This window comes from Pleurodeles waltl, chromosome 12 (genome assembly GCF_031143425.1).
Source record: "Pleurodeles waltl isolate 20211129_DDA chromosome 12, aPleWal1.hap1.20221129, whole genome shotgun sequence".
Lineage (NCBI taxonomy): Eukaryota > Metazoa > Chordata > Amphibia > Caudata > Salamandridae > Pleurodeles > Pleurodeles waltl.
Genome location: NC_090451.1, coordinates 146,241,784 through 146,261,369, shown reverse-complemented (window position 1 = coordinate 146,261,369; position 19,586 = coordinate 146,241,784). Strand labels below are relative to the sequence as shown.

The window sequence follows — 19,586 nt, the reverse complement described above, 5'->3', positions numbered from 1 at the left end:
AAGGCGAGTTCCTGGAGGATGCAGGTGATGTCCCATGCCAGAAGCAGGATTGCTGTTGGGTTTGCGTCTTCAGATTCTACCAACATCCCTTGGCACAAGCAAAACACACGGTTAGTGGAAAGTGGAGCTGCCGGGGACCAGAAAGGACCAGATGGACTCTACCCAGGAGGGGGGGGGGGGCAGAGGGGGCCCTCAGCAACACACAGAGCCCACAGAAACCCAGGCAGCACCAACAGGAGTCCCACAGGATGGGGACACAAAAGTTGCAGAAGAGGCAAATGCAGCACCACGAAGAAGGCTCCCATGCCCCTGGAGAACCACTCAGGGAACTGTGTGTTGCAGGACAGAGCTTCAGGATGCCTGAAGATCTCGTGGAAAGGATGCCAGCAAACCTTGACCGCTGCAAAGGACACTGTGCATGAGGGTACTGTCCTGCGTGGGCAGGCAAGGGCTTACCTCCACCCAAGTAGGACAGCTGGAAGAGAGGATCGTCGGGACCACTTCAGTCCACCAAACCTGATGCAGGATCCATGCAGCTCATCAGGAGAGGGGATCCACGCAGCCAGTCGTTATTGCAGTTGGTGCCTGCAGAAGCAGAGGAGTGGCTCCTTCACCCCAAGGGAGATTACTTCTTCCTTCTGATGCAGGCTGAATACAGGCTGTGCTCAGAGGATGCACGACCGGAGAAATGTTGGAGTTGCTGAAAGGAGCCGTGGATATAATGTTGCAGGAGGCGTCTTGCTTCTTTGTTGCAGCTCGTCGGGTCCTGGAGTGTCCAGATGCAGATTCTTCAGTCCGAAGTTGAAGTGGAGGTTGCAGAGGAATCCTCCTGGAGTCTTGCAATCCGAATCTGAGGAACCATCCAAGAGAGAGACCCTAAATAGACCTTTAAAGGGGGACTGGTTACCTAGCTGGGTGACATCACCTGCTGGCACTGGCCACTCAGGTGCTCCCAGAGTTCCCTGCCAAACTTGAATCCAAGATGGCAAAACCCAGGCCTTTGGAGGAGCTCTGAGCAAGGACAGGGGAGTGGTCACTCTCCTTTCCTTTGTCCACTTTCGCGCCAGAGCAGGGACTGAGGGTCCCTGAACCGGTGTAGACTGGTTTATGCAAGGAGGGCATTACCAGTGGCTTGGGGAGGCTACCCCTCCTAAGCCTGTAACACCTATTTCCAAAGGGAAAGGGTGTAACACCCCTCTCCCAAAGGAAATCCTTTGTTCTGCCTTCCTGGGCTCAAGCTGCTCAAGCAACAGGAGGGCAGAAACCTGTCTGTGAGGTGGCAGCAGCTGGGGCTGCCTGGAAAACCTCAGAAGGCTGTAATGGCAATGCTGGGGGTCCTCTAAGGAGCCCCCAGAGTGCAGGAATCATACAACCAATACTCGCAAAAGTATTGGGGTATGATTCCGATATATTTGATACCAAACATGTCTAGGTTCGGAGTTACCATTATATAGCTGGACATAGGGAGTGACCCGTGTCCAGTACACACGTAAAATGGCGTACCCGCACTCACAATGTCCAGAAAAATGGGTCTGGAGTTTGTGGGGGTATCTCTGCTAGTGCAGGGGTGCTGTCACACACAGGGCAGGGACATGCACCTTAGGACCATAGAGGTGACTTTTAGTGACGTGGTGTAATGACCTATAGTGAAAACTGGTGCATGCACCTGGTTCACGCAAACTGCAATGGCAGTACTGCAGAACCCTTTGCATATGCTCCCTATGGGTGGCAGAATAACTGCTACAGCCCGTAGGGATCCCGTGGAACCCTAATGGCCTGGGTTCCTGGGTACCATATACTAGGGGCTTATATGGGGGCACCAGTATGCCAATTGTGGAGTGAATACAGACTTTTGGAGCATAATCATTGGGGTAACCACAATGTAGATTTTCTACAGCCCTCTCTAAAATATAGTTAACAGTAGGCTGGGCAAAACTTTAAATAATTTGTTAAAATTAATAGAATTAATTAATATTGCAATATGTAAAATTCAGGTAATTTTTTGAAAATTTCCATTGCTCTATTTCACATAACTTTCCAATGGTAGTACTTCACTCAGTAAATAATCAACTGATGAGACCTTTTTTCTGCTCACATCATTGTCCCATCACAATATTGCATGACTTTTTAAAGAAAGGTGTTTCCTTACATGAAATGTTCACTTGTTGTACTGGCATGTCATATTTTGTGTAATTTCACATATTTGCATATTTTATTTAAGATTTTCAGGGCAAATATTTGATTTTGCATGCAGTGTTTGGACAAAATAATTGAGTTTTAAATATCATGGGACATAAATATTATCAAACAAATATACTTACTACCAACATATTGTGGGATAGAATATCATTGGCAAAAATATAATTTATTTTGGTATTGAATATTGTTCTTAAGAACATTATTGTTTGTAAAATCTTTAATATAGTTTTTTAAAATATTGTTTTTAATTACTTTAATATGTTGTCTTAATATATTCATTTTAGGTGTTAATATTGTTGGTATAATTGTTTTTTAAACACATTTATTAAGGCGTTTTATAGTAGTGTATATAGAGTTGGCTTGGAATACCAGGGCAAATAAGGAATGAGACTACAGGTATGCACACTATACAGTATACCTGTCACTTGATTACCAACCAATATATCCTTGTCCCCAACACTTGGCTTTGCTCATACTAACTTGTCCTATCACATAATATAGCTTAGTTATCTCACATCTATGGTAAGAAGCCATGTGAGCAGTAAAAGGTATGCGCCATCCAAATGTAGTGAAAAACAGTAACCAAAGGCAATCTAACACTGGGGTGGAGTCAGTAGTAGCAGTGCATAGGTCTCCTGGGTGAGGTGGTGCAACAGGGACCTATTCCATCTATATTAAGTGCGGAAGGGGGAGCCCCTGTGAGCGGGCCAGTTAGATGGAGCGGTAGGCCCAGATAGATGGAAGCCTAATCCTCCTTCGATAGCAGCAGCAGGTGCTCATGTATTTGGGTCTGTATTGAAGTCATCAATATCAGATCCTATGGCTGTGCATTGCCTGGGTTGTGCAGCCTTTCTGTCCTTCAGCTTGCAGTAGCAATCCCTTACAACTGGCACAGCTGGAGACCTCTTCACCACCACTGGAGTGTGGGGCCCTTGTGTGACTTCCGATAGAATGTTACTTGGGTTTGTGCCAAGGCTAGGTCCATGACCCTCAAGCAGATCTTATTAAATTTAGATTTGGGTAACAGGCCTTGCAGGTAGACTTTTAGGGATAGTCCTATTTGGTACCCTGTGGCAATATTAACATACAGTGCTACCATTTTTCAGTAGTGTGCCAGGGTAGTACTGGACCAGACCATATGATAGAAATCCGCTCCAACCTCGGAATATCTGGGGAAGGTTGCATGCAGTCCTGGGGCCATAAAATTAATGTTTCAGAGTTAAGTATGCTGTCCGTAGGAAGTGCACTTGAATGAGACTAAACAGAGCATTACATAATATGCCGGGTGTACTTTTAAAATGTGCTGCCAATTCTCATCCATAAGGTCATGTATTCTGTCACTGGCTCAATTATCTTATAGGGCAGGTAGTGTGGTTCACCTGTGCATCAGTAAAGCATTGTAAAGGAGCATGTTTGTGTGGACTGCCCAGTGATGGTACAAATAAGCACAAGGGCTCCATGTATTAGTGGTCCTCCCTCCATAGCCCATGCTTACATGTCACAATGGCCCCATGTAGTGGGAAGCTTAAGGGGGCTATAGGTAATTTGTCATCCCTGTCAGTAAAGCCTCGGAATCTCACATCTGCATATCAGTCTCCCACTGAATGCATGTCCCTTCTCTCCCACTTCTGGATCCCAGCCCAGCTGCCCATGTGGGATCTGCAGTAATGTTGATAATAGAAGGTCTTTTGTTTGTGCCCACTGCAGTGTCTTACGCCAGTCATATTGTAATGTGTCCAAAAGCAATCCAGCCTTTGTGCAGAGTCTGCCAGCACAAGAGTGTATCAATCTGGATAATAACGTGGTGCTGGCAATGAGGAAGTCTGCCAATGGTGCAATGCCTTCCCATTTGCAGTGATGCCAATATGCTGCCCATTTCACTTGAACTGCCAAATAGTACAGGTCTAGGTCAAGGACCTCTAGACCACCTCCGTCAGTGAGAAGCAAACATTTGGGCAATGCTAGCTTAAATCGGCCTCTATTGGAGAAGTCAGTATTCCATCCATCACATGGGAGATGAACTTCGGCAATCTGACCGGAAGTGCTGCAAGATAGTGTAGTTAGGGTAAAGGAATCATTTTTGATAATATTTTCTATCCTGTGATCGAAAAGGAGAGCGTCAACCTGAAAATGATAGAAGTGCGCAGCGAGAACAACACTGATGGGAAATTACCCACCAATGTTTCAGTTACCGTATGGAATACTTGACCTCCCAGGTAATGAAATGTAACCGATTCTCAGCAGAAGTAGTGTGCCACCTCAACTGAGACCACAGTCGTCGCTGGGGCTCAAAGTGGAAATGCGTTGAATTCATCCCAATTTAATCAGAGTCCGAGTAATTGACTAAAGCCCTCAAGAACGCAAATCAGCCCTGGTACATCTGCCCTCTCCCCAATCCACGTAGGTAAACTGTTAGGTCATCTGCATAGAGGGATATATACAGGGGAGAACCGTTATTTAACATACCATGATAGTGGTGGCCTGCACAGAGCGTGAGTGCTAGCGGCTCCATCGGAAAAAGTGGGTAGCCCTGTCAGGTGCCACACTCAACCCTGTAGGGAGCTGATATGACACCCCCAAGTTAGACACTAGTAATCAGGGCCGCAAATAGATGTTGCATCTATTTAAGAAACCCGCCCCCTTCCTCCCCCAGTCCTGTATTGTCCATTGTGGCATAGAGAAAGTCCCAGCATAGTGAATCAAAGGCCTTCTCCATATCAATGGCAAGAGCAAGTGCCTTAGGATGGTCTGGCAGCGGAGTGGGGATGATTTGGATTAGTTGGCAAATTTAAGGGATCATGCTGAGTTTGGGTATAAAGCCCGTTTGATCATTGTGCATACGCTCTCCCAGGTGGGCTAGGAAATGTGTGACCAAGAGTTTACTAAGACTTTTATAGTCCATGATTAAAATGGAGAGAGGCCTGTAGGAGGTAACTTAGATGCTATCCTTACCCTTTTTGTAAGGGGCACTAATAGTGCCTCCCCATTGTCGGAGGTAGTTCACCTTTGGTTCGGGCAGTGTTATATAGCGATGTGAGGGCAATCGTGAGTGTCTCAAGATACATTGCATACAATTTGAAAGGCAGGCCATAGGAGCCCAGTGTCATGACCCTGGCAAGGGCTTTAATTTCCCCGTCACCTCCTGAATAATAATGTCCCCTCCAGAGCCTTAGCTATTGCCATTGATAACCTCTTTGTGGGTGCAGCCACGTATGTAATCATGCCTACCATAAATTTGGAATAATAGGCCATGATGGTAACATTGAGGTCCACCTGGCTATACACCAGGTCACCTGCAATATTGTGCAGCTGTAGAACTTGTTCATCCGATTTTGCTAACCATGGCAACAGTTTACCAGGACTATCACAATTTGCATGTGTTCTTGTATGGCAAGTTCGATAATCGTTCAAAACCAATTGGTTGTCCAGTTCGAAGATTTTCTCCTGATCTGTCCATAATCTGTCTTGGGGGCTGGCGCTCCATCAGTCGGTAGTTCTAAAGTCTGTAAAAGGTGCCCCTGATTTTTGATCTTGGCGTAAAGTTGGGCACATGTCCCCACCACCGCAGGGATACAATGGCCATGCACAGCCAGTTTAAACACCTCCCATTCTTCCAAGAAGGAAGAGATCATTCCTGGATTCTTCCTAATGTAGTGACTGAAAATCTTCCCCAGCTTGCTCCTGAAAATTGGATCATCCAATGAAGTTAGGTTTTCAGGTTGGGATAAGAGGCCTGGGCCTTGTCCAGTCTAGTGTGGGCAGCGGGGGTTGTGATTGGAAAACGTTTTAACCAAAGTATTCTGCCCCTATATTTCTCGTGCATACGGCGGTGGTGCACATGAATGTGATTGTTGGTATAATTGTTACAAATAGCTTAAAGTATACTTGGTGAATTTAAATGTTTTAGTGATTTATTTTTAAATGTAATTACTTATTTATAGTGTAGTTGTGGGATGTTGGTTTTTTAGTGGAATAGGGTGGAAAGTGATTGATAATTTAAATTTAATGGAATTTCTTTTTTTTCAATTGAAAATGAATTATCTATTTGATTACTTATTATGGTAATTGTTTATTATTGGATTATATTCTTTATTTTAGTTTGATATTTGTAATATATATTTAAATTTATTGTTAATAAGTTAAAATTTAGTAGCTGGCTGTTGCATTTGAAGGGGAATAGGATGGGAAGTTAATTAAAATAAAATATATTTACATTTAATATTAACTTCGTTTTATGTTAATAAAATATTTAATTGGGACATAATTCCTCAAATTACTAAATTTTTCAAAATATTTGATTTTAAAGTGTTTTTAATGTATAGTTTAATACGTATGAATTTGATAATACTGTGCTATTTATGTAGGGGAATTGGGTGGGAAGATATTAAATTTATACTTTTTTGAGTAATTGTTTTATAGGTCGCTGATTACTTGATAGTTGATTATGTATCAATTTACTGCTGTACTATTTATGTTAATTATTGTATTTTATTTAAATTATTAATTATTTTTGGTTGCAAGGATAAATGATTGTTGTTTTTATGTGTTATTTGTTTTTTAGCATTAATTTAAACTGATCAATTTGGTATTTATTTTAAAATTGTATAGTTTTTCTAAGTATACAAGTGAGTATTACATTTTAAAGTAGTTTTCTTAAATAATGTAGTATTTATTTTTTCTATGTACTAAGGCCCTCATTACAACCCTGGAGGTAAATCCCGCTTACCGCCGCGCTGAAGACCGCTAACATACCGTTGCGGCGGCAGAAATCCCGCTCCACGTATTATGACCCACATGTCGGAATCCACCACAATACAGACACCCACACAAGTCCGCCACACCAAAGGTCAGTGATAAACTGGCAATAACAAAACCTACACCGTCACAGCAACAAGAATACGCCCACACTACCACGACCCACGAATCAACGCAGCGGTCTTACAACCGCGGTAATCCATTTGTGGTACATACTGCCGCGCTCAAAATACACACACACACACACACAAAACACAACCACATTGGACAATACAAAATACACACACCTGATACACATACACACACCACACCCACACACTCACACCACTATGAAACACACCCACATTACCCACAACCCCTTACAACAATTTTTTTTCCAAAAGCAGAGAGAGAGAGAATAGCAAAGACAACACCAGCATCCACAGGCACACAACACCATCACTCATACAACAGCCACACACCTCAAACAACACACACCAACACAACACACACACAGCACAACAAACATCACCTCACACATCACCCACACCACACCATGGCACCTCAAAGACACCCCAGGTTTTCTGAGGAGCTCAGGGTCATGGTGGAGGAAATTATCTGGGTAGAGCCACAGCTATTCGGTTCACAGGTGCAGCAGACATCCATTGCGAGGAAGATGGAGCTATGGCGGAGAATCGTCGACAGGGTCAACGCAGTGGGACATCATCCAAGAACACGGGATGACATCAGGAAGAGGTGGAATGACCTATGGGGGAAGGTGCGTTCCGTGGTTTCAAGACACCTGATTGCTCTACAGAGGACTGGCAGTGGACCCCCACCTCCTCCCCCACAACTAACAACATGGGAGGAGCAAGTCTTGGCAATAATGCATCCTGAGGGCCTCGCAGGAGTAGCAGGAGGAATGAACTCTGGTAAGTCATATCCTTACTATTATATCCCCCCCCCACCGTACCTGCATGCCATCATATACCTGCACCCACTCCCCACCGCCATTACTCCAACACCTCACATATGCCCCACTATCACATCCCACACATCCCAATTCCAAGCGCTGCATGCAACACCACAGCATGGACACCCATTACCAATGCATGTCCAGTACAGATACTTACACAGACCCCCAAACCCTAATCACACAAGGGGAAACACAACAAGGCAATCACAGGAGTACAGGGTAACTCACCAAATGCACCAGATGGCACACACAGAAACGAAAACTCTGCATTTAGACCCCAACAGGACCCCTACTCAACGTCACTGGACAGGAGGTGCCAGACATATCCAGTCCCCCCACAGAAGAGGCCCACAGTGATGACAGCAGCTCTGCATGCCTGGATCAAGATGACCAGTCCCGCCCATCAGGGACCTCTGGACAGTCGGTCCCCCTGCCACTGTCACAAGCCACCACAGAACCTCCCCACTCAGGAAACACCAGCACAGCACTCACCCAGCGGGCCCATCCCTCTGTCCCCAGGACACGTCAAGCAGCAGTGTGTCCACCACTACAGGGAACCCAGGCAAACCCACCAACCCAAGAAAATGAGGGACCTGGGGTCAGTGGGCACATGGTTCAGGGGACAGAGGCACAGGATAACAGGGAAGCTGGGAGGACTGTTGTGTGACAGGGGGAGGACAGGCCCTGGGAACCCACTCTCCACGAGGCACTCAGCAACATCATGGGAGCATACCACCATTCCCAGGAGACTATGGGCACGGTACTGGCAAAGTTTCAGGAGACCCAGCGGCTGCAGGAGGAACACTACCTTGGGATCAGGGAGGACTTGAAGCCTATTAGCAACACCCTGGTCACCATTGCAGGGGTGCTGCCAGACCTTGTCAATGCCATGAGGGACACAGTGGTACATAAACGGGCCCCTGACACTAGCCTGGATGATGAACAGCCGTCCACCTCCGCCGGCGCCAGTGGACAGGAGGCACCGCCACAGATCCAACAGGCCACAAGCACCCCACCCCCTGCAGAAGGAGAACCACCCCGCAAACGGTCCCTGAGATCTAGGAAGAAGACCAAGAACATTACCAAGACCCCCACCAGGAAATAAGACCCTCCTGAATGTCACCGTTCTGTCCCACTTTGTCACCCTGTCCACCTTAAACTGCCATTGCTTACATTCCCATGCTCCATTGGACAATGCACCTGTGAGACCAAGAGACGGGACTCTACCATGGACATTCCTCCACCATCACCCCAGCCCATTGCACACCCCCTCCAATTATTGGCACAGAAATAAACACCCTTGATTCACCAAACAATCTGGAGTCAGTCTGTGCTTTCACAAATGTGTAATTGCAACATATCTCAAATATAGCAATGTCAATGTTCATGTTACACAGTTGTAGGCCAGCAGTAAACAGAGCAGAGGGCACAAAGTGGGACCCAGATCTGTGAAATGAAAAGCCAAAGTGACAAGTAAGGGTCCATACACATAGGTAAGTAGGCAGATTTATGCTAGGTCCTACAATAGTATGAGATGTGTGAAGCAGTTCCATCCTCTTACCTGTGTCTCACTGGAAGTATTGCATGATGATGTTGTCTCTGTTGTCTACATCTTCTTTTCTGCCTCCTCTTCTTCACTGTCCACAGGCTCCACAGCAGCCACATCAGGCTCATCCTCCTGCAGAAAAGGCACCTGGCATCGCAAAGCCAGGTTGTGCAACATATAGCAGGCCACGATGATCTGGCACACCTTCTTCGGTGAGTAGTATAGGGAGCCACCTGTCAGATGGCGGCACCGGAACCTGGTCTTCAGGAGGCCAAAAGTGCGCTCTATTATCCTCCTAGTTCACCCATGTGCCTCATTGTCGATTTCCTCTGCCCTTGTCTTGGGATTCCTCACTGGGTTCAGTAGCCATGACAGGTTGGGGTAACCAGAGTCACCTGCAAATATAGAGGGACAACTGTTAGACATCCTCCAAATATTAGGGAATCTCCTATACCAAGACAGCAAATGAAACTGTGTGGGGACTTTAGGCTCACCTATTAGCCACACACGGTGCCTCTGGAGTTGCCCACTCACATAAGGGATGCTGCTATTCCTCATAATATAATGCACTGAGCCAGGATACTTGGCATTCACATGGGAGATGTACTGGTCTGTCAAACACACCAGCTGCACATTCATGGAATGGTAGCTTTTGCGGATTCTGTACACCTGTTCATCCCTGCGGTGGGGGGGGAGGGGATGTAAATGTCACATGTGTCCCATCAATGGCACCAATGATGTTGGGGATATGTCCCAGAGCATAGAAGTCACCTTTCACTGTGGGCAGATCCTCCACCTGAGGGAAAACAATGTAGCTGTGCATGTGTTTCAGCAGGGCAGATAACACTTTGGAGAACACGTAAGGGAACATTGGCTGTCATATCCCTGATGCCATGGCTACTGTTGTTTGAAAAGACCCACTGGTCAAGAAATGGAGTACTGACAGGACCTGCACTAGAGGGGGGATTCCTGTGGGTTGGCGGATAGCTGACATCAGGTCTGGCTCCAACTGGGCACACAGTTCCTGGATTGTTGCACGAGCAAGTCTGTAAGTGATTATGATGTGTCTGTCTTCCATTGTCGAAAGGTCCACCAGATTCAGTACACTGGAGGATGATGCCATCTCATCACCTGCCCCAGCAGACGTGCCCTACGGAGGAGAAGGGTGAGCAGAGGATCATACACCACATAGGTTTCACCAGGCTGTTTAGCACAATCAATAATTTTTCTCTATGTGCCTTTGTCCGTATTCGTGGCCTAAATAGGTGTGACACAGTTAGGTGGCCTGCCATGTGTCCCCCTGAAATGGCGGCTGCCTGACCTGTAAGGTGGGCAAGGGGAAATGAGGTAGCTGCGCTGGCGTTGTACACCGTCGCTGTAGGCGGTCAAAGACCGTGGAGCAATTCAGCATTGGTTATCATTGGGCCCTATGGATTCCAGGAGCCAATGATGATGTAGGCCGGCGGTGACGGTACGCACCGCTGTGGACGTGACCGCCATTTTCTATCAGTTCCCTCACTTGATACCTGACCTTCAACAGGAGAGGACCTACACTGCAAGTGCTGCTGTGACCTTCGTCTGGAAGCGACAATGGCTTGAGTGTCTGGGGAAAGGGCCCCTGCCTTCACTGGGGAGGAGTTGGAGAAACTGGTGGATGGGGTCCTCCCCCAGTACACACAACTGTAAGGGCCTCCAGACAAACAGGTGAGTAAACTGTGTACATTGGGGGTTGGCACATGATTGTATGGAGTGTCGTGGATGGAAGAGACGGGGGGGACAGGGAAGCATGTGAGGATGGTGTATGTATGTATTTCTGGGCCAGGATGGGGAGGTATGTGACCAATGTGCGGGATACAATGTACAGGGGTGTAACATCCATTCTTACTTCACTTTTTGTCTAGGTCAGCGCACACCAGAAGAAGGGTATTTGGCCTGCCATCGCCAAGGAAGTGCGGACCCTGGGGGTCTACCATAGACGGAGCACCCACTGCTGGAAAAGATGGGAGGACCTGCGCCGCTGGACCATGAAGACGGCAGAGGCCCAGCCTCGCCTCCCAATGTGGAAGGGGTGCCCGTCGCACCATGACCCCTCTGATGCACCGGATCCTGGTGGTGGCATATCCTGAGTTGGATGGGTGCTTGAGGGCATCACAGCAGCCACAAGGGGGTGAGTACACTCTCATTCAGCTGACTCTGCACGCTTGACTAGGTGTGTGGGTGGGTGAGGTGGGCTGTGGGTTCCCCTAGGCCAGGGCAGACGCGCAAAGGTAGATCCATTGTTTTTCAGCCTCATTCCCAGTCCAACCCCAAAGGTAGTATTTGCCCTCTACACCTAGTCATGCTCCTACGGCTTCCAGCTGTGCATAAAATGGTTTTCTACAGAATCCTCTATGGGTATGTGCTCTTCCCCTGCCCTGTCAGTGCATGGCTTAGTGCATAGGGCTGCTCCCTGTGTGTTGTGTCTGCCAACGGAAGTGGTGTTGCAGGCACTGACCATGTGTCTCTTCTGTCTTCCCCCCCTTTTTGTTTTGTCACCCCGTGCATTAGCATCATCTGGCGGAGGAGCAGTGGCACTGGAGCAGGATGGAGCTGCATCCCACATGGCACCGGAGGGTGAAGTAACAGAGCCAGAAGGCACCAGTGGGACGGAGGGCGAGGGGAGCTCCACGACCGGGACAGGAGCAGACACCAGCGACAGCGGCGACTCCTCTGATGGGAGCTCCCTTGCGGTGGTGGGCACCTCTGTGCCCACCACAACAACAGGTACAGCTGCCACCCCTCTACCAGCACCGCCCTCCCAGCAGCCCCTCAGCGTGGTTCTCGTGCCCGCTCACCCAGGAGGGTGGGCATCTCCTTCGCCCCAGGCACCTCAGGCCCTGCCCAGTCAGCCCTGCTGCCCTCAGTGAGGAGGCTATTGACCTCACTGTTGGGAAATCAACCATTTTGAATGCCAACCAGGGTGTCGAGAGGCATTTGCAGCAAACAAATGCATATCTGGAGGGCATTCATTCTGGCGTAGCAGCCCAACAGAGAGCATTTCAGGCTCTGGCCTCAGCACTGATGGCAGCCATTGTCCCGGTGTCCAGCCTCCCCCCTCCAACTTCCACTACCCAGACCCAATCCCCTGTACCTCAGCCTATCCCAAGCACACCATCAGACCTGCATGCACATTCATCAACATACAAGAGTGGACATGGCAAACATAAGCACCACACATCCCACAAGCACTCACACAAGCACCATCCCCATGCAGACACACCAACATCCACTGCCTCCACTGTGTCCCCCTCCTCCATGTCCTCCTCCTCCCTCCGAGTCTCATCTCCACTCACACCTGCATGCACTACATCCTCAGCCACTACCTCCATCACCAGCGCAGCCATCACCACACACCGCTCACGTGCAATCACCATCCCCACTACCATTCACACATCCCCTGTGTCCTCTCGCTGTGTGTCTGTGAGCCCTCCTCCCAAAGTACACAAACACCGGCACACACCCACTCAACAGCCATCCACCTCACAACAGCCTCCAGGCCATGCACCTTCACCCAAACTCAGCAGATGTACACCTCCTACAACCACTACCTCTTCCTCTACTCCCAAACCCCCTCCATCTTCCTGTCCCAGTGTGTCTAAAAAACTTTTCCTCACTAATATTGACCTCTTCCCTAAACCCCACCCCCGTCCTTCCCCTTGGGCCAGGCTGTCCAGGTCCCAGCCCAGCACCTCAGCCACCAAATCATCCAGCACAGTGGCCTCAGCAAGTCCAGTCACATTGTGGGCGGCACCCATCAGGGCTGCCAGTGTGCCACCTAGCGAGTCCAAGGAGCAAGCCATTCTGTCACCTGCCAAGGTGAAGAAGGTGCCCACATGCCGGTGGGAAAAGCCGCACCTACCACCAAGCAAGGGCTCCTCCAAGTCAAAAGGGGACAGTGGCAAGGCACCAGCAGCGACATCAAAGGTGGGGAAGGGACACAAGCCTAAGAGCAGGTCAGGACAGAGTCATCCCTTCTGTCAACAAGGACATCAGCCTGTACGGCGGTGGACACCGCCACTTGCACCACCACCTGCATGGCTACCTGCACCGCCACCTGCACCGTCACCTGCACGTCCGCTGCCTCAGCAACAGTCCCCAGCATCATCCCCAGTGGGCAGCCATCCGAGACTGCAGGAGATGTCCTGCTGTGTCCCTCAACAGGTGCAGACACATGCACCACTGCCAGCACCTCTGCCACAGACACCACCGCAAACACCGCCACCAGCCCCGCGACGTGCGCAGACGTGCCACCACAGTTGACATGGCAATCATCCCCAGTGGGCAGCTATCCAAGGCTGCAGAGGACGTCCTGGACCCTTCTCAGCATACGTGAGCCATGACTCCCAGCACTGTTTGTACCTGCATGTGGCAGGCGAAGTCGCTGCAGGGTGGAGTGTGTCTCTGGCTTTATGGATTATCATGCTACCTGTTCCCAGGCAATCTCGTGGCACACACCCAGGTGAGAGAATGGGACCTGACACACTGCATGTGAAGCATTCTGGGCACAAGGCCCCCTCCAGAACCAGAGGAGGATCATATCCACTACCCCAGTCCTTAGCAGGATGAAGCACTCTGGGCACAAAGCCCCCTCCAGAACCAGTGGAGGATCACATCCACTACCCCAGTCCTTAGCAGGATGAATCACTCTGGGCACCAAGCCCCCCCCAGAACCATTTTAGGATCACATCCACTACCCCAGTCCTTAGCAGGATGAAGCACTCTGGGCACAAAGCCCCCTCCAGAACCAGTGGAGAATCGCATCCACTAGAGAGACTGTGGCTCTGCACTCCCCAGGATTAAGCAGTGGGCAGCCCACCCACTGGAGAGACTGTGGCTTTGCACTCCCCAGGACACAGTAGTGGGCATGGACCCCCCTCGTGGAGCAGTGGCATTGTCTGTTCATCCGGCTGAGGTGCCCCCCACTCCCTCTGAGGTGCCTGTTTATTTTCCATCTGATGCCCCTGCAGTGTTCTCTCCGTTTCGAGCCAGGTATCTTGTGTGGGCTTCGCCCATGCATTTTGGGACACTGATCCACGGACATTGCTTTCATTCCTATCCGGACTTGTCGTTGGTGTACATATTTGTATATACTGATATTTGAATTTGGCCTATCTGATATTTCTATGATTACACTCATTACAATCATTTCATTTTGTCCTTGCGTTCTTCCAGGGGGTTACTGGGTGTATATGTAATGTTGCTGCATTTATTTGTGTGTATGGTGTTGTGGGTGAGGGTGGGGGTGTTGCGTGTGTGTGTGTGTGTGTTGCTCTCTTTTCCCTCCCCCCTCCCCTGTGTGCTAGGTTCAGTACTCACCGTGGCCGTCGCAGGCGTCTTTGGTGCTCCTGATAGAAAAGGAGGCAGACCAACATTGATAATACCTGTAATTTGGGCTCCATGGCATCCTGGTTCCTCGTTGGGTGTTAAGAGGTGAGTGGTTTCCCTTCCAAAGACTGTTTCCGCCATGCTTTTTATGTCGTTGGTACCGCCCCAGAAAAGCTGGCGGATTGGTGCCTTGTAGCAGGGTGGGTGGTACATTGTCTTCCACCTGTCTGTTGGCGGTTACCGCCACGGTGCTTGTTTGTACCGCCATGGCGGTCGGAGTGTTAAAGTGGCTGTCTATGTTGGCGGTTTCCACCATGGTCCTGATTCCTTTTTTTTACCGCCGGCCTGTTGGCGGTATTACCGCTGCTTTAACACCGACCGCCAGGGTTGTAATGAAGGCCTAAGTCTATAATACATTAATTATTATTAGGTATTGAACAATTTGACTAAATATAACCACTCTCTAGTCTAATGCTTGCTCTACTGTTGCTTACACTGAAGTGAAAATAGTAAATATAATTGCTCTGAATTCCAATGCTTTTTCTAAAGTTGCTTAGAGTGGATTTGTAATGTTTTTAAAATGTTTAATATTGTTGTTTATTTCATTTTTTTTTTTTTCTTATTCTGGATTCGAAAATGTTTTTAGTATTTTTTCATAAATGTTTTTGATAATTATCATCTTAAATGTATTATGTTACTTTACTTAATAATCTTTTTATACATATTTAACTTTTTTCCTTTTTTGTTTTTGTTTTGGTTTCTGATAACAATTACTTTTATTTCTAAACTTAATGTACAGTTGTTAGACCAGGCATCCCTCGTGTGGTCTCCCCTAACTTTTTGCCTCTACTTCCCAGGTTGTTGAGTGTGTGCGGGACACAGTTTTCGCTGTTTTTGTTACTCTGGGCACTTTACAGCTGCTAACCAGTGCTAAAGTGCAAGTGCTCCCTATATGAAATTGTATGTGTAATTGGCTTTTCCCTGATTGGCATATTTGATTTACCAGTAAGCCCCTAGTAAAGTTCAGTAGAGGTGCCTAGGGCATGTAAATCAAATGCTACTAGTGGGCTTGCAGCACTGATTGTGCCACCCACATGAGTAGCACTGTAAACATGGCTCAGACCTGCCACTGCAGAGTCTGTATGTGCAGTATTTAACCTGACAATTCGGCCTGGCAAGTGTACCCATTTGCCAGGCCCAAATCATCCCGTTATATACATCGAAGGCACCCCTTAGGTAGGCCCTACGTAGCCCCACAGGCATGGTGCAGTGTATGTTAAAGGTGGGACATGTACTGATGTGTTTTACATGTTCTAACAGTGAAATACTGCCAAATTCAGTATTCGAGGCTGCAAGGCCTATCTCTCAGATAGGTTAACATGGGGGCTGCCTTTAAATATCCTTAATGTGCAGTTCCCCTTTGAGAGCAGATAGAAATTCTGAGTTTGGACAAGGACTGAAATCCACGCACAGAACACCGTACGGGGAAACTTTGCACCACCTGCAAAACAGCGCTCCACCCGCTTCACAGCAAAAGATCGAGGCTCTACCTGTATCGTGGCTGGGAGATTGACGCATCACGGCTGGAGAAAAAAATGCAACACCCGCTTGCGACTGCTGATAATGCCGCAAACCTCACGCATCGCGGTTTTTCAATATGGTGCGACCAGATTTCACACACATAGTTGCTGGGCGTCTAAGTCATTGTGAACATGTGCGGATCCGGGGTGCCCTGTCTGGAAATCAACGCATCTCTCTCTTGCGAGGGAGAAAAACTATGCTTCGCCTACCCGACTGGAGACGAAAACGAAGCACAGCCTCACTTGCAAGTCAGGAATTGACTCATCGCTGACTTTTCTGATTCACGCTTGCCCGTGCAGCTTTATTTTTTATGCAAACAAGGTACTTTGTGTAAAATCAAAATTTCCTTGGTTTTCCATTGAATAAGACTCTTATTATTTGAAAATTCCTATCTTGAATTATGTATGTTGGATTTTTGTTGTTTTGGTCATGTTTGATTTAGATAAATATTGCCTATTTTCTAAACTGGTGTGGTGCCCATTTTGTAGTGTCTTCACTGTATTACTGTGTGTGTTGGTAAAAATACTTTACACATTGCATTTGAGATAAGCCTGACTGCTTGTGCCAAGCTACAAGGGGCTGAGGAGGGGTTGTCTTAGGAGTGTAACTCCCTTACCCTGACTAGAGTAAGGCTCCCTGGTCGGACAGAGTGCAAACTGACTGCCAACCAGAGACCCCATTTCTAATAGCAGTATGAATAAATACAAAAAAAGAAAACTAATTTAAATATGTTTATTTTAAATTCCATTTTAATTAGGCTAACGCTGAAATCACCCTCAAAGTGAAGGAGTATCCTACCGAGCTCTGCTCTGTATTAATTAAGACCTCACAAAGAAGTTCCCAATGCAAGTCAAATATTGTTCACAGATCGTGATTTACACACACACACACTCAAGAAATAAGGTGATTTTTGCTCATGCTTTGAAAAGAACTATTAGTAAACTAATATCATACCCTAAAGCCTGCACATTCTTTGAACAAATTATTACTACAAAAGACTACTAGTGTTCTAATGTTCTAGTGTTCACATCACTTAAAACATTTAGAAGGATCAAGAGTTAATCACAATACAACAAGTCCCAAATAAAAATAGTGCAGTGCTTACTAAGGTGACCACCTCCCTCAAGGTCATTACAGACATTTTGTCCAATTCTGATCTCGAGTGTGACATCCTAAAGTATTCTGGGTGTAGTCATATCTGGCTTCCATTGAACTAATTAGAATAAAATGCCTGAAATCAATAACAGGTGAAAAGTGCATACTGGTGACAGTACCGTTAATGATGTAATTGTATTTATGTGGCACCTACTACACCTGATGAGGCATTGAAATGCTTTTTAATGAGTAGCACGCCACTCCGGAACCCATAAAGGATTAGTGGTGGATTAGTATAGGGAGATATGAGTTATTTTGAGCAGTGTCTGTTAGTTGGATTGAATAAGGTAATGGAGGCATTGAAGAGGGAAGAGTCTAGTAAGTGTTATTTGTGATATCATAGTAGTAAGATGAGGTTCGGAATGAGTATAAGGAGAGATGGAAGAGGGTAGAGATTCTAGAAAGGGATGAGGGAGATCATACTAGTAAAATGAGGTTTGGGATGAGTCAAAGGAGTGATGCATTAGGGAAGAATTTAGAAAAGGTTTTTTGGGAGATCATAGTAGTAAAATGAGGTTTGGGTTATCCAAGGAGGAACTGAGGAGGGACGAGTCTAGAGAGGGTTATTGAGGTGATCATAGTAGTAGAATAAGGTTTGGAGGCAAATGATATATTGAGAGAGGCATGTATGAGACAGAGTAGTGCACTGGATAGGGTCAAAGGTTTTTTTACTCTACAGTAGAAGTAAAGTAATAAATATATAGATACATAAGTACATAGAGAGGGTATACATGTATAAGGAAGAGAATATATCTGGTGTGAAGAGGTCACACTACTGCTCACACACAGAAGCACTAGTTATATATGGCTCCTTTCTATACATGGAACTGCCTGAGGCAAGTTATGTACACAGACAGCCTTGCAGGCTGCTTGGTAGAGAGCCAAGCTGACAGTCCAAACCAAAACCGTGTCTGCGCTGTGCAGAGAAAAAAACTGCTAACGCAGAGTCCTATGCCTTTGCTGTGCAGAGGCTATATGCATTTCCAAACCCCTGTGTCTGCACTGGCTGGAACAAACACTTAGTCCAACGTCCTTTATCTGCGCTGTATGATGGTAAACTGTCAGTCCAAACCAATGCATCAGCACAATGCAGGGGCAATTTTTCTCCATTTCACTGAATCTGCACTGTACAGTGAGAAGCTGCCAGTCCAAAACTTCTATAATCACCCAGCTGTTGGTCAAACCTCCTGCATTGGTACTGTGTAGGATAAGCTGTTTGTTCAGACCCCCATGTCTGAGCTGGACAAGGCCAAGCTGTCTGTCCGAACCCCTTGGGTCTGCACTGCACAGTGGTAAGCTGTCAGTCAAGTCCTCTGCATCTACACTGCATAGGGGCCAGTTGTCAGACCAAGCCCTTCTCTTTACTGGCCATGTGCCACCTGTTAGTACAAACTTGAATATGGGCAAGCTATCTGTTCAAACCCCTGTGTTTGCACAATTCAGGGGCAAGCTGTCAGGTTAAACCCCCTGTCTCCGGTATGGGCACAGGCAAGCTGTCAGTTTAACCCCCTGCATCTGACAGCCTAGCCATTAGTCTAAAGCCCCACATATGCACTGTTCAGAGGTAGGCTGTCAGTCCGAATGCTTTAAACCAGTGGTTCCCAACCTTTAGACTTCTGTGGACCCCAACATTATTATTACTGGAACCCGAGGACCCCCATTGAATCATTATTAGAATCTGGGGATCCCCCACTGAGTCATTACTGAAAGCTGGGGATCTAATCTGTTAATATTATTTAATTTTCGAAGCAGTCACAGACCCCCCTAGGAGGCTTCGCGGACCCCAGGGCTCCCCGGGACACAGGTTGGGAACCACGGCTTTAAACGGTACAGACTTCTTTATATGTGTGTTACAGAGATGGGAGAAAGAGGGGCACTGGGACTGGGCTTTAGCAGCACTCCAGCAATAGCAATCGTCCGTGATGGACGGACGCCACCTGCCGGCCGCAAACCAATAAAATGCAAGGAACGGGTACAAGGTGCCAGCCGCTGACCACTAATCAATGGTCACTCGCACTCACGGGGCTTCAT

The 19,586-nt window shown here is 47.5% G+C and overlaps 1 protein-coding gene across 1 annotated transcript in view; it reads left to right on the top strand.

Moving 5' to 3' along the window:
* LOC138268114 (mucin-3A-like) overlaps nt 1-19,586 on the top strand; it is a 247,055-nt gene that overhangs the window by 145,717 nt on the left and 81,752 nt on the right. The window lies entirely within an intron of this gene.